Source organism: Ambystoma mexicanum, chromosome 13 (assembly GCF_040938575.1).
Source record: "Ambystoma mexicanum isolate Mex_15411 chromosome 13, UKY_AmexF1_1, whole genome shotgun sequence".
In the NCBI taxonomy this organism is placed as follows: Eukaryota; Metazoa; Chordata; class Amphibia; order Caudata; family Ambystomatidae; genus Ambystoma; species Ambystoma mexicanum.
Genome location: NC_090938.1, coordinates 705,226,880 through 705,242,333, shown reverse-complemented (window position 1 = coordinate 705,242,333; position 15,454 = coordinate 705,226,880).

The following is a 15,454-nucleotide window of genomic DNA, read 5'->3' as shown; positions in this document are numbered from 1 at the left end:
CTCAGCACGTGATGTTCCCTGCTTAGTGGAGCTAGGATGGTGACGTAAGGCAGTGAAACAGCTCAGCACGTGATGTTCCCTGCTTAGTGGAGCTAGGATGGTGACGTAAGGCAGTGAAACAGCTCAGCACGTGATGTTCCCTGCTTAGTGGAGCTAGGATGGTGACGTAAACCAGTGAAACAGCCCAGCATGTGATGATGCCTGCTTAGTGGAGCTAGGATGGTGACGTAAGCCAGTGAACAGCCCAGCATGCGATGTTCCCTGCTTAGTGGAGCTAGGATGGTGACATAAGCCAGTGAAACTGCTCAGCATGCGATGTTCCCTGCTTAGTGGAGCTAGGATGGTGACGTAATCAAGTGACCAGCTCAGCATGCGATGCTCCCTGCTTAGTGGAGCTATGAGTTCTTTTCTGGGGTCCAATTTAAAAAACGAGAGCCCTTTTCTAAACCTGTCTAGGGAGTGTTTAGCACTGTATTGACAGACGTTTACCCGCCCTTAGGGGCTGCCCGCCAATCTGCGTCCTGGCCCCCTCACCATTATCCTCTTACCTCTCTTGCCTCTTGCTTGGTCCTCTTGGAGCTAACCCAACTGTCGTCTTGACGTTCTTGTAGCCCAGATCACCCAGCTGACATAGCAGTTTGTTTAACACCCTCTTTTTATTTTTTTTATTTTTTTTATTTATAGTTCATTACAAACTTTTAAAAATATTTTCAGTTCCTCAAAATGTTCCAATTACTTCCTGATAGAAAACAAAAAAATGAAAAAACAGAAAAAAAGAACAAAAGAAGAACAACCTCAAATATTTCCAATTCATCATTACATTCTAGATCATTTCAAAGCAGAATCAAGAATATCCGATAATTCTACAACCATTTGTCTATCGTCTAGACCATTCTTTCTATGCTTTGTCTTTACTTTGGTATGCAGCCACGGTTTTAATTTGTTTTCTTATTCTCAACCCTTAGTAATTTCAGCATGTCTGATATTCTAACATTTTGCCTTCTAGTTTTTCTAAGAATGATATTAGAGTAAAAGTTAATTTCAGTTCGGCTCCCTCTGCGAGAACAAGCCACCACTGCTCTCCATTAAGTGAAGGACTTTTTGATATTTACGATCCCAGATGAAGAGTCCTTTCATCCCGCAATTCTTTGCAGTATAACACTAGGTGCTTTAGTGTTTCTTTCTCTGTTTTACAGAATCTACAATGTTCTTCTGGATCTTTTGCTTTCTTTCTTATGTTCATTGTAGATTTAGTTTGAAACAGATTCATCCGAAACTTCAAGAACATATGCCTTTTTTTGTTGCATGGAAACTTTTGCAGGTACTTTGGGAGAGTGTTCATTGCACGCGCCTCTAGAGCAATTTGGTCCATACATCTATGCAAAGCTCTTTGATCTTGGTTTTCGCACTGATCTTGAAGCCATAGCTTCTTTTTGACCACATTCGGGTTTTGGATTAATGTGTCAGGGTCTACCTGCAGTTGTTTCAGAAGAGTTGCACACGTTTGTTTCCAACTGCTCAATATTGAGGTATCCAAATATTTTGGATTACTACGTAGGATTCGATATTGTGGAAGGTTGTCGCTCCTAAGACTTTTCTGTAGATAGACAACATGGTCCATATAACTTTTGCATTGATTGAAATCAGACCGAGTTCAAATCTAATACAGGCGGTTGTGGTCCCTCTGGGCAGTACTGATATTTTGCTCCAGAATGTATTTTCACACCACAGCCATATCTCAGCCGGACATCCTAGCATTGTTTCAGCTCCAAAACTTAGCGCTGGAATGACCTTTGCCTTGTAGAATTCGACTACAGGTTTTATCGAGAACTTCCAATATTTCTGGTTTAGGGTATATCTTTGAGCTGTCAGGAGTTTACATTTTCATCGTATTTTCTCCACCATGTTGTCATCATTTAGCTGTGAGTTGATCAGAACTCCTAGGTATTGTGATTCTATGGTGGTCATGATAGGTTTTGAGTCTATTTTCCAAGCAAATCTCTTCAACTTGTTTTTGCAGCACTAATATCTCAGTTTTTAGTGGGTTAATCACCAAACCATTTGCCCCTGTATAATCCTTCAAAGCCGTCAGTTTTCTCTGTAAACCAATAGGTGTTACATCAAGTATTACAATGTCATCAGCATAAAGGATATATCCCAGTCTGTTTCCATTTATTTTTTGATCAAATGAATTTATGATTTCAAGGGGTCGTCCAATATCTGAAATAAAAGTGCTAAATAAGGTTGCTCCCAGTGGGCACCCCTGTTTCACACCTCTAGTGGTCTTAATTGCTGAAGAGAGGGTTCCTAGTTGGTCCAGTCCGACTTTTATCGTTGTATCTGAGTACAATTCTCTAATAGCAGCAAGCAGACTGTCTGGGCAACCCCACTTGCTAAGTTTGTTCCATAATAGCTCATGATCTATTGAATCAAATGCATTAGCTAAATCTACGAAGGCTAAGTATATTTTTGTTTTTGTTCTTATAGGTTCCATCTTTAGTAGATTGATTAGAAGTAGGTTTAGTCCACAGCCAACTCCTTTGACAAACCCAGTTTGTCGTTTATCGGCAACTTCTGCCACTTTTATCCAGTTTGTCAATTGGATCAATAGTTGTGTTGCAAAGATTTTACCTACAACATCTAAAAGGACAATCGGCCTATAATCTGATTTGTAAGCCCGTCCGGACCGGGGGCTCTTGACGAGCTTAGTCGTTTGATATTATCCAAGATATCTGACTTGTTTATTTCTATGTCTCAACTTTATAATATTTTTTGCTCATGTGGTTGATTGGGCATGTTTTTGGCAAACAATCTTCCAAAATGCTCTAACCAGTCGGCTTCTGTTACCGCGTTGTTTTGTATTGCATTTTGGGGAGCAGCCATGTTGTTAATTAACTCCCAAAATGAGCTAGCATTTTTAGTTGTCAAAATATGCAACATTTTTTCTGCGTCGTTCTGTATCATAATGCTTTTAAGAGAACAAAGCCACTTTTTATAGATGTTTTGTACTTCTATTTTCTGTTCAGTGTAATTAGATGCTGCATTTTTAGCCAAGTATCTGATAATTTTTCGCATTTCACGTTTTTTTCTACGACCGCTTTGTCGTACAAATGTATGTTATTAATATTTTTGGTCTTACTCTCTTTTTCAATTTCTGTGTACACTTGGAGCAATGTCGGATATTCTAGTATATCTACATTATCATGTGGATTCTCCTCTAACATTGTTTCCACCATTGTAAGGATCTGTGTTTCTTTGAGCCTCAGTCGATTTCTCCCAGGATTGCTTGTTATAGCATGGTTCCATTGCTGCTCTTTTTTGCTAGTTAACCCTACAAGAGTGATTTTGACCAAATCGTGATCACTATGTTGCATCTCAATTAAATTTAAATCGATGATATTAGTCGTCAAATTTCTTGAAGGATAGAAGTAGTCAAGCGTACTTTCATATTTTTCATTTTGCCAAATTGGTTTAGGCGGAATATCCCCTTTCAGGTTTCCGTTTAATCTCATCAATCCTCGAACTTCCATTTCTTCAACCCAGGTAGCTATTGAAAGGAAGCGCCCCCAATTCAGCACGATCCTCCCCGCAATGAGAGACAATAAGGGACTCTCCCGTAGTGGGAATAAGACCAAGACAGAGTGCGGGTGAGCGTAAGTGGGAGTTTATCCAAGGATAAGGCATGCAAAGAACTCTGCAACCTACGAGAGCGCTCTGCCTGACAATAGCAAAGACAGGCGTATTTCTAATACAAAAAACGTCATCAACACCTAAACACTATAGGGGGCACAAGTCAATTGGGATTGGGTGGTGTCGACTAACTATAAGTGTTGCTGGCGCGGGGTTGGTCTTGGCGGGACGACGTCACTGGTCAGCCTCGTGGGTTGGGTTGGGCCTGGCAGGCCGGCTTGAGGTCATCCATGCGGTGTTGATGTGCTGGGGCAGCCTGTGACAATAACGAATACCTTTCCTGTCTCATTTGCCCTAGGCCATGCACACTACAGTTATTCAGAAAATGACATTTACGTTCATTAATAAATCGCTTCACTAGCTTATCTTATAAAATAAACACAACACATGAGGAATGCACCTCGTGAGAGGTCTGGTGGTTGTTGGTTGGGGTGAGATTTACCTGAGTCTTATTGACCGGTATTTTAGGTCACGGGACGGGGCTCTGGGACCTGGGCCGAGTGATACATGTCTGTCTGCTGCGTTAGAAGTTATTATATAGATGGGTCTCTGTGTCTTGTCCCAATGATGGGGGTCGTCCTTACACGGGGTCAGGATTCTTGGGGGGGTTCGTGGGGATTTATGAGAGGGTGCTGGTAGATCAGTGGGTTCATCCGTGGGTTTATTACCGTGCTGTAAATAACACAGGTGGCGGGCTGTGGCCTTGGTTGCGGCGCCGGGGCCTCTGACTCTCTGAAGTAACGCCAGCTTGGTTGGGGGAGGTGAGGGAGCGCAGCACAAGTCTTAGCTTTTTTATCTGGCAGGCTTGGTGGGGTGGGAGAGGGAATGACCTTGCATATACTCACAAAGGTATTTTCCTCGTGCGTTGCTGATCAGTGAATGCAGAAGTTTTATACTGTTCTGCCTCATTTTAACGTTATTCAGACACACATATATATATATATATATTTCATTTTCGTTACACATTTCTTTAATACAGTCGGTTCCAGTACCTTTTCATTACCTAACATTATGTTCACTACATTGTGTGCGTATTGTATGTACATTAGACGTTATACGAGGGATATCTAGGTTATGGCCTACAGAGATTGATGCTCGCCGCTTTGGGTGATTCAAAACATATATGAGTTCAAGTTTCTACATACTATTGAAAAACACTTTTACAAATAGAGGTTACACGTTTGGTCAACATCTTTCTCCGTGGTTATAGCAGCATTAGTCCAGACCTGGAGGGATATCATATAACGTTACATTTTTATGGTTCGTTCACATTTTAAACAGAGGTAGTTCATTAACACCAATACTTGAACTATTTTCTACCTTCTTCAGATAGTGATGCTTCAGCTTTTTTCCCCGTTGCCCCGGCCTTGCGGTCTGGGTCATACGGGGTGCAATATCACATTGTTACTAATATAATGTTGCCGTGTTGGCATCTCGGGTTTAGCTCATCTCCGACTTTCTCATGGGAACGCGCTCGCAGCGGATCTGCCAGGGCTGCTGAGGCGGCAGAGATGCATGAAAGGCCCTCCAAAGGTGGGGGCCTCGTTACAGTGTGCTGAACTCACACCATGTTTGCTGTGCACGATGGCGTCTAGGCCTAACTTAAGTTTCGGTAAATGCAAAGACAGGGTGCGTGTGGGCAATGTCGTCGGCGGGTGAACCCCCCTCCACCTGGGCCCGGGTGGCATGAGGGTGCTCCCACCGAGCCATGGTCCTCACCTGGGGAGGGAGCTGTAGGTGAGGAGGGCCTCGTGGCCATTCCTCCCCTACATTTCCCCCCTTTCGTTACTTAAAGTAACGAATTTCTTTAGCTCTTCTAATCTTCTACATTCTTGTTCTTCTAACACTGCACCATCCCATGCAGGGGTTCCTTTTATAGGCATCCATGCTCTGCACACCCCCCTTAAGCTCTCACCTCTCCTAGCATACTCGTCTGGTGTACATGTCAAATATATACAGTCGCCGGTCTCTTCCAGATCTACCCAGACCTCCTCATACCATTCCAGTTCTACGTCTCGTGGTTCTTTAATCGTGGTGTGCCATAGCTTATCTACTATGTACTTGTCACGGCACATAGGCACTAACTGGTACCTGGGGGTGTTGTCTGTTCCTGTCTGCACATGTACTTCTTGTGTTGCTTTAATTGTACCACCGGAGTTGCCCATTGTCACCATCATCATTGCACCGTTAGGGACTGCATTAGCACAACATCGGAGGCCCACCTGGCACAGGCAGAACATCACAAGGATGATCACCACTATTGGTATCAGGAACTTCATTGTCACTCCAAGCCATGAGGGAACCCAGGAGAAGATATTGTCGAACCACGAGCTATCCTCAGCTCCACCTTCCATTTTCATCTTCTCGCCCAGGTTATGTACTGCTTCAATAACGTGGGACAGGGACCCATTTTCTGCGTCTTCAGAAGGTACGAACGTGCAGCATGCACTTCCTATTTTTCGGCAAACACCTCCATCGATTGCTGTTAACAGGTCTAGGACATACCTGTTTTGCATGGTCATTAATCGCAGAGCTCGTAGTTCCACCTTTATTATGTTGAACCCTTCTTCAGTGTCATTGGCCAACTGGATCAGTTCCCACCGTGTGATCTGGAGCCATTTTGCATTTGCTCTTGCTTGGACACTTGATACTAGTGAAGCAAAGAATGTTTCCACGGAGCTGAACAGGCGATACTTGTCTGGGATCTGTGCCAATAAATCAGATGATGCTTGTGATATGTAGTTCGAGGCTCGCTTGTTCCTTGAGAGCTCTTCTCCTTTCCCTCCGGAGGACAGGACATAAAGGTGCGCTTGTGTAGTTGGAGACGCTGCATTCTGGTTCAAGCCTTCGTTCATCGTGTTACTTCTGTCAATATGGCTTTCAGGAATCACCATTAGTGTTGAATGCAAAGTGGCCATTGAGCAGCTACCACTCCATGATTGGGGAAGGTGCAGGTACGCCTTGTTCCCGCATACCCAGTAGGTGTCCATTAGTGCTGCTGTTCCTTTTTTCATATCTGGGATGGTGAGAGTTTTGTTACAGTTCTTGTTCGTTCCTATTGCCATTTTTCCTTCTCCCTTGAAACATAGTTTGTTTTGTATTTCACTTTGTAGCTTAAAGGGTTTTTCCATCGCTGTTACCCATGTTAATTTAGGGATGTGTTCTTTCCATATTGGCAAGCACGTTCTTTCCATCCACCGCAACTTTTCCGGTTGAACACCCTTCAGTGCTTCTGCCTTGCACAGCACTTCTTCGTCTTTCCATTTGCTTTCGGAAAACAGTGTCCCTTGTATTGCAAAGAAAGGTTCTTTAAGGCAGATCACTCCAGACGCTTGCGAATAGCACGTTTTGTTGTTCTGTACCATTCTGAAAGAGACATCGTGTGCTTGGAAAGTGTTCTTTATTCTACACAGCGTGAGATGAAGGAGACATTGGGCATCCACAATGGGCAATTCTCGTGGCAACAATACTTTAGGTGTGCCTGATGCATGGGGGATAAGTGAGCAGACATAACAGCTCTCATTGGTTGTTTGTTTAGCTGTTGTGCTCATATCTGCATACCATTTATTTGCTTGGTGAGGGTGTCGTGGGTCTTCCATTTTGTCTAACCCTAGCCCATAATACTCATCATACCCTTTTCCACCAGTCTCTCTTCTCCGCCTACTTTTCTCCCTTCTTCTGTACCTTCTCGTTATAGGAGGTGAAGAACCAGGCCCCCCTTCCTCCCTCCCACCCCCCTTTTCTAATTCTTCATATAGGGACGTGTGTTCTGTCATCATAATCACTTTTCCATCCTCATTAATAAACAAGAGATCGTTGTTTGAAATTGGGGCGGGAGGGATCGTGTGGTTGTTGTATGTTCCAGGTTGGGACATTGTGTCATTATCTACATTTTTGGTTCTCCATTGTGAGAGGACAGCAGTGGGTGGTGTAGTATAGTATCCCCACACAAAGTGTGATCCATCCCAGATCAAGAAATCACCTTCTTTGATACCTACAGTCGGAATTGTTTTCGTTCCAGGAGCAAGGGTGGTGTTGTTCCCCCCTCCCCCCTCGTTCATCTCGGTAGAGATGAACGCTATAATCCAGTGTAACACCAGACAAAACATTGAGATGAAGAACACGATAGCACACATTGATAAACCACATTCAAATGAATATGTTAATCTAGCCACTAACATTTCTCTAAATCTAACATATCTATTAGTTGCAGGCTGCCCATTCGATGCCATGATAAATCCTGTTTGAGACACAAAAGTTCATTAAATACAAACATGTAAGCATTTCCACATTGTAACGTTTCGGTGATAAAATATAGGGTTGGGTGAGGAAGGGGGTTTGTTGACAGACAAGGTAGCTTTCAGTCAATATTATTCGTAACTTACTATATATATATATAAATAATAAAAAAAACATGACATTTTTAAAAACAACAATAATAAAAAACATCTTAAATAGTACAGGAAGGAAAAAAAGAACCCCACGCAAAACTTTCAAAAATTGTAAAAAGAAAATTTACATATACATGTGTACATGTTTTAGTCCAGGACATTTGTTGCGCGCTAATTGTGTTCACTGTTCATCTCATGAAGCACACAAAATTCAAATCATTCATTCCGCACAACTTCATCGTCCGCTGTTGCCTGTGCCTCATCCTGCACCTCACTCTCCGCAGCGCTGTAAGCTTTACGTACATCTGTCAAATGCACCCAATATCGCAGGCCCTTAACCTTTACTGCTGTAGGCGTGCAAAACACTACCTCATAGGGGCCATGGAAGCGTGGTGCGTTCCACCTCCGCACAAAACTTCTAACATATATAAGGTCCCCAGGCATTAGCTGTAGTGGTTTTTCAGGCAAACCGTTTGGTTCAGTCGCGTTCCCCTCCTCTCTTGTCGAGGGGGGGGCTAGTTGCTTTGAAATTACGCGCGCTGCCCGTGTCAATTTTCGCAGGTATTCTGTGAACTCCTCCCCCAATATGGCTGCGCTTCTGTGTGCATCAGAACGCTCACGGAGAGGCGAATGCGCTGTGTGCATTCTTCTTCCCGTGACGATCTCGTGCGGGGACAAATGGTGATCCTTACTTGGCTGGTTTCGTAGCTCAAACAAGGCCAAAGGCAGGCAGTACATCCAAGTCTTTTTAAGGGAAAAACAAAGTTTTGATAATCTGCTTTTTAACAGGCCGTTTATCTTTTCTACGACGCCATTACTTTGAGGATGATAAATCGAACATAATTTGTGCTTTATTCCCAATAATGTAGTCACTTCTTTAAAGAGTTCATTAACAAAATGCGTCCCGTTATCTGAGCGAATAACGTCGCAAATTCCCCAGCGCGGAAACACTTCCCGCACTAGGAACTTCGCGGCGCCCTTCGCGTCAGGGCGGGCACAAGGGCCTGCCTCCACCCACCTCGAAAATGGACATACAACCACAATCATGTATCGAGCCCCGTTACACCTTTCTCCCATGTCTACATAATCAATGTGGAGCTCTCTGAATGGGCCACTTGGTTTTGGTATCGTACCCCTTAGTGTACGCAATGTCATACCTGAGTTGTAAATTTGACATGTCGTGCATTCTAGAGCTAACCTTGTGACGTGTTCCTGGAGGCAAGGTGTAAACCAATCTTCTTGTATCTCTGCCATTATGTGTTTCTTTGTGTTGTGTGCAGGAAAGTGTAGTTGTTGAAATGCTATTTCTAACAGCGTGATTGGCATTACCACTTTTCCTGAACTCTCTTGTCGCCACAATAAATCAGTCGGTGATTTGCTGCATCCTCTCTTAGTCCACAGCAATTTTTCCTCTGCACTAGCTCCCTCTTGCAGCTCTATTATCTCCTGTGTGGACATCATGTTGTATCCTGTGGGGACTTCTTGGCTTGCTGTGTGGTGCAACATGTACTCTCCTATTTCACCTTTTTGTAGATATGAAGCTGCTTTGGCAGCGGCGTCTGCTGCCGCGTTCCCCAAAGATACAAAATCTGTATTGGTGGTATGAGCTTGACATTTTACGATGGCCACTGCCGTGGGGTCTTGCAGGGCCTCAATCAGTTTTTTCAATAATTCTGCATGCTGGACTGGCGTTCCGTCTGCTCGTCGGAACCCTCTCCGCCCCCACCGGGCCAACCCGCCGTGAACTGTTGTTGTCATGTATGCTGAGTCTGTATATATGGTCACTGCGCACCCCTTGGCGGCATGCAATGCTTCTATTAGCGCTATTAGTTCTGCTGCTTGCGCTGAATAGTGTGATGGGAGGCGGTGTTGTACTAGTATCTCATATTCATCTTCCTCTAATCGTACCACTGCCATACCCACATGCTTTTCTCCTGTCTCCATGTCTATTGATGCTGACCCGTCCACAAAATACACCTCACCCTCGGTCAGGGCATTTTCAAAAATCACTTGACCCTTACTTTCGTCACCTGTGTACGTGGCGCAGTTGTGGTTTTGCATGTCCTCTATGGTGCATGCCTCTGTGATGAATGTGGCTGGGTTCACTGTTTTACATCTTACTATATGGATGTTAGCGCTGGACAGTATTATCTCATATGCTGTGGCGCGTTGTGTTGTCAATGTGCTCTTTGTTCGCTCTAATATTGCAAAAAGTGAGTGTTCCACGAACAGTGTCACCGGGCAGCCCATTACTATCGTGGCACTTTTTTCAATTGCGAACGCGGCTGCAGCTAGGGATTGCTCGCACGCGAAATGACCTTGCATTACTGCGTCTAGGGTGCCGCTGTAGTAAGCTAGTGGTTTGTGCCCTAAGGATGTTTTCTGTGTCAGTACTGCTGTCATCAATGTTCCTTTGCAGTGTGAAAATAAGAAGAACTCGCGCCCATAATCTGGGTTTGCTAGTACTGGAGCGCTTGATATCAGCTCTTTTAGTGAGTTAAATGCTGTGTTCGTCACCTCTGTCCATTCTATGTGTTTGTGTTCTTGTTGTGCTTCTTTCAGTGCCTGTAGCAGGGGCCTTGTGTACGCCGCATAGTCCAATATCCATGCTCGGCAATAGTTACACATACCCAGAAATTTCTGCATCTCTTTTACTGTTTTGGGCTCCCCAATTGTTCTAATCGCCTGTGCCCTGTCTGGTATAATTCGCTTGCCATCCTTTGATATCAACTGACCCAAGTATAGGACCTCCGTCAGACAGTATTGTAACTTCCCCTTGTCCACCTTGTACCCCTTATTTGCCAATAATGTCAAGAGTGTTATCGAGTCCTGTCTGCATTCTTCCTCAGCCTGTGCACAAACCAATAAATCATCAACGTACTGAATCACTGTGCTTTCTACAGACAAATTCCCCAGATCTTCATGTAGTACCCTGTTAAATATGCTTGGGCTCTCGCAATATCCTTGTGGTAGTCTGCAGTGTTCGAACCTCCTTCCTCCCAATGTAAATGCTGTCAAGTACCTGCTCTCTTCTGCCAAGGGAATCGAAAAGAATGCATTTTTTAAGTCAACCGATTTTTTTTGCCACCCTCTTTTCTAACTGCACCATGAGTGTTTTCCTGCTTAAGCAACTAATTGTTCCACATCCACCACCACCCTCCTCCCTTCTCAGCATCCAACCCACTCATTCAAATCCTTCTCTCTACAAGCACATCTCTCCCCAAACACATATACCAGGCATGTGCCTTTGCAAATTCCCCACTATAATCACAAAGATCAGGATGCTCCCCTCTCCACGCGCCGCTAGAATCACGTGTAAACATCCGCTCACAGCCGTTGTATAGGGGGCCACGAGGGATAGGAAATGGTGTGGACTGTGGGGAGGAGCGAAGATGAAGGAGTGGAGGGATGAGGTAGAGGCAGCACATTATCTTCACTGGCCATGGTTGAATCTAGAGTACACCACCAACTCTTTAACAATTTCCTAATAAATGAATTCCAAATTGAGAGCTTTTCTTTTACTTTTTATTTGAAAATAGCTAAAAGTAGTAATACTGTTTTTGGTAACTTAGTGATGCTTGTTGCAAAAATGTCAAGAAATGTCATGTCCTTTGTTAATGTAATCTACATTTAAGCAACTCTCCATAATTTTATTGGCTTTTTTCCTCCAATTTGAAGAACTAACCAATGATCTCTATTACCATTTTGGACCAATTAACATATGCCGGCCATTGGGCGCTCCTTGGCTTGCTGTGACCACAACCACAGTCAGTGGTCTACTTTGAAGAGTGGGTCAGAACTAGGATGATCACATCAATTAAGTCCGGGATTGGTGGCATTCTATCGACAAAATGTTGGGGACCAGTTTCACTGGTAGAGTGTGCAGAATCCATAACGGCAGCCATCTAGGAGATTGGTAAATAGGGTTGGAATTGATAACCGATCGATCGCTTACAGATCTTAACCTGACCACTCTCAGAGGCCACAATTATACTCTGGTGAATCTAGGAAGAGTGTTTTTTGAGTACTGTGGGTAATGGGGCTACATAAGGGCTGGTAGAGCAGAAATTAATCAGAATTGCACAAATCTGTGTTCATAGCGCTTGCAGTGTAGGATAGCCTGAGAGATTGGGGCAATAGTCCACGGTTGAGGAATAAAGGGCACATATTTGGGATTGTTGTGAAAAAGCAAAATTGAGACTGGTGCAGGCAATAGGTGGTTGTTGCTTGGAGGGGCGGTGGGTGTGGGGGTGCGGACCTTGTTTTATTTTGCACATGCTGGTTACTGGATGAGAAAACAGTGTTCCATTGTGTAGAACAAGGTTCAGCTCTGAGGGATCCTTTATGATGGTGATGTGGTCACTGCATGGATTGGTGGAGGCTTGGAGGTTAAGGAAAGCAAGGAATGCCGTTTTCTGTATCGCTCAGAGAGTAGCTGGCATTTAGGCAGGTAGAGCATGTCTGTTTACTCCTGCCGACTTGGACACTGGGGTTGCGAAGGTGTTCTGGGAGGAATGTCAGTTTCTCAGTTTTTGTTCTGGTCAATTTCAGCAGGATTACTGCCTTAAGGAGGGCAAATGTTAGTTGCAGGCCATGCTCCTCTATGAATCGAAGAAGGGAACGGTGGGCCCTGATTGAGGCAGTCCATAACAACTAGAGTCCCTATAACTTTGGGGGAAGTTAACCACACAGTTGATGGCTTGAAAACTCGGACATCTGTCCCCGATGGGATAAATGCTGGGTTTTATCGAATTTATAAAGTGGTTGTAGCAATCCCAGCACATTGACTGAATCGAGAGATTATTAGAAATACCTAATGAGGGAACAATGCAATGTATTGTTAGGCTTTGCACGCAATAACATTGGCAGATGTTAATAAGCTCTTTCCAGTATTGTCATAAATTGCATTTAATAAAGTTTTATTGGTCACAAACCTCAATTTCAGCTGGGTCCATTTTTACTTGTCTTTTTATTCTTATTGATTCCAAGCTTGAATAAATCTCCATTATCAATAAAGCGGGTTGGGAGAGATTGCAACATGCATACAGAGAAAAGGAGTGTTCTGCAGTAGATTGTTGCTTCTTCTTTTCCACCTAAAGGCCTGGCGAGGAAGTCGGCAATCCCCAAGACACATACACACAACATACGTCTATATACCATTATCACTGTGAATGGTTATTAATATGATCCTTCCCACCCCATGCAGAATGCCCAATGTTTCATATGTACTCATTTATATTGACTCTAGTATCATTCATAGCTCAGACATTGCACAGAATCTATTTCCATTCCAGATGTCCTCAAATCCGAACGGTGATCCAGAATATATAATGGTTGATGCCAAAAAGTGTGCCACGAGGTTACACCATCCTGATTCTTCAATTCTGTTAAAATCTCTTCCGGCAGTTGTCAGTTTGTTAACATCAGCCATTGCCATCCATTATAACTGGGCCGGTTACTTTCTTCCAGACCACGGTTAACCATCTCTTAGCCAGGGCAAAACCCAATGTCACTAAAGTGTCCACTGTTTTATCTTTCCATTTCCTCAGGATCAATCTCGAAAGACTGCTGGGCCGTTTCTTTCATGAGAACCTGTGAAGTATTGGACGTACTGACCTAGAGGAGCAAAGCCCCCTCGCCTCATATTCCACAAGTCTCCGGCCCTAAAAGAAACAAGTCTCCAGTGTCCGATTTTGTGGGATTTTAGGAGAGTAATACGGAGCAGCAGAGCTCTACATCCACTTTGGCTCGCTGTTAGCCACGCCCCCATGCCGTTCCTCACGCGACAGTATATGCTGAGGCAGACACGTGGCCAATGCGTTAGCCGAAAGAGCACGTGATAGGAATAGGAGCCTCTACTATGGTGTTAGCCCTTTCCATTTCTGTGCTATTGCCCGTGGTCTATCTTTTGCTTCTGAAGTGCTTCCTTGATGTGGTCCCATTATATACCTGTTGACTTCTGCTATCAGTATATGGTTTGGCTCACACCATAGATGGTACAATCACACAACCTCCTTGTGCAGTTTTGTGCTGCTTATTTATGCCTACAAATTAAAATATAGTCTATCATGACATTACCAAGGTACAAATATTAATTAATAACCTTTCCACTTCACGATGTCAGTTGTAGCCTACTCTTTTGACCATGCCTTCTGTTGTCAACCAACATGCACCTTTTTACACAGCCTATTCTTGACTAGGCCGTTCTTCGCTCATAGGCGTGGCAGTCCTAGAATTATTATAGAGGATGACCTGTGCTACCATTTATAGATATTCTCAGATAAATAAGCCATATCTTTCTAGGGCTGTTCAGCACATTCTATAGCCCCTCATACATCCAAACATGATATAGTATATTAGCACATGGAAATCATTATTGACCTCCTCTGAGCCAATCAGAATAGTCGGCATGCAGTCAATGACTGCTGTTATTGACTGCGTTCCAAGCATTCTGATTTCAGGAGCAGACCGGGAAACTATAAAAAGCCTTTTTTCTGCATTCAAGAGCCAGCAGCGCAATTTCCTAGCGAGATCTTTATCAGCAAGACACTCCCTCTCTGTGGGTAGTATGAAAGCTAAAACATGGAAAAATGCTTTTACTTTCATATAGTGAAAGATTACTTTTATATCACACCCAATGCTTCAACATACATTGGGTGCTCTTTAAAAGTGCCACGTTAAAGCTGTTTGAGTTTAACCAAGCTTACAATTAAAATGCTTTCCTTTGTTAAGACAAACGTGTTATATAAATATTACAAAATAAAACCACATTTAATTCCCCAACATATTTTGTCTATTTGCTTTACTCTCTATTAAGTTACATGTTTTACTTCACCACCACAACGCCAACACCCATATTGCTCCCACTATATGCTAGTGCTCTTATAGACCTCGGGAGGAGGCATTATCGCTTCAGACAATGCCCTTTCCCCAACTTGCACCCCCCGAAACACGATCCAGAGGATCAGTTACACTTCTAGAACATTAACTCTTTGCCTACATAAGAAAACTATGGTCCACTAAATAGTAATGACGTTGGTGTCCAGTCAAAGTTTTGAATACATAGTTTCGAAATGCAATACTTTCGAAACAAAAGGATCGAACAAAAAAATGTTCGAATGCTTTTTTTTATGTATTTTTTTTATGTGGGTTTGATATAGGAAAAAATAGTAGTTTTCCCCCAAAAAACAGGGGTTTGAGGGGGGGGGGGAAGCAACAAAAAAACGTGCATTCGATTTTTTTTTTCTTCGATCCTTTTGTTTTGAGAGTATTGTATTTCGAAACTATGTATTCGAAACTTTAACTATAAACCATGATGTTCACTTATTCTATAACAAGGCATGTTCCTCCCTCTCTGCACTCTACCTACCCCT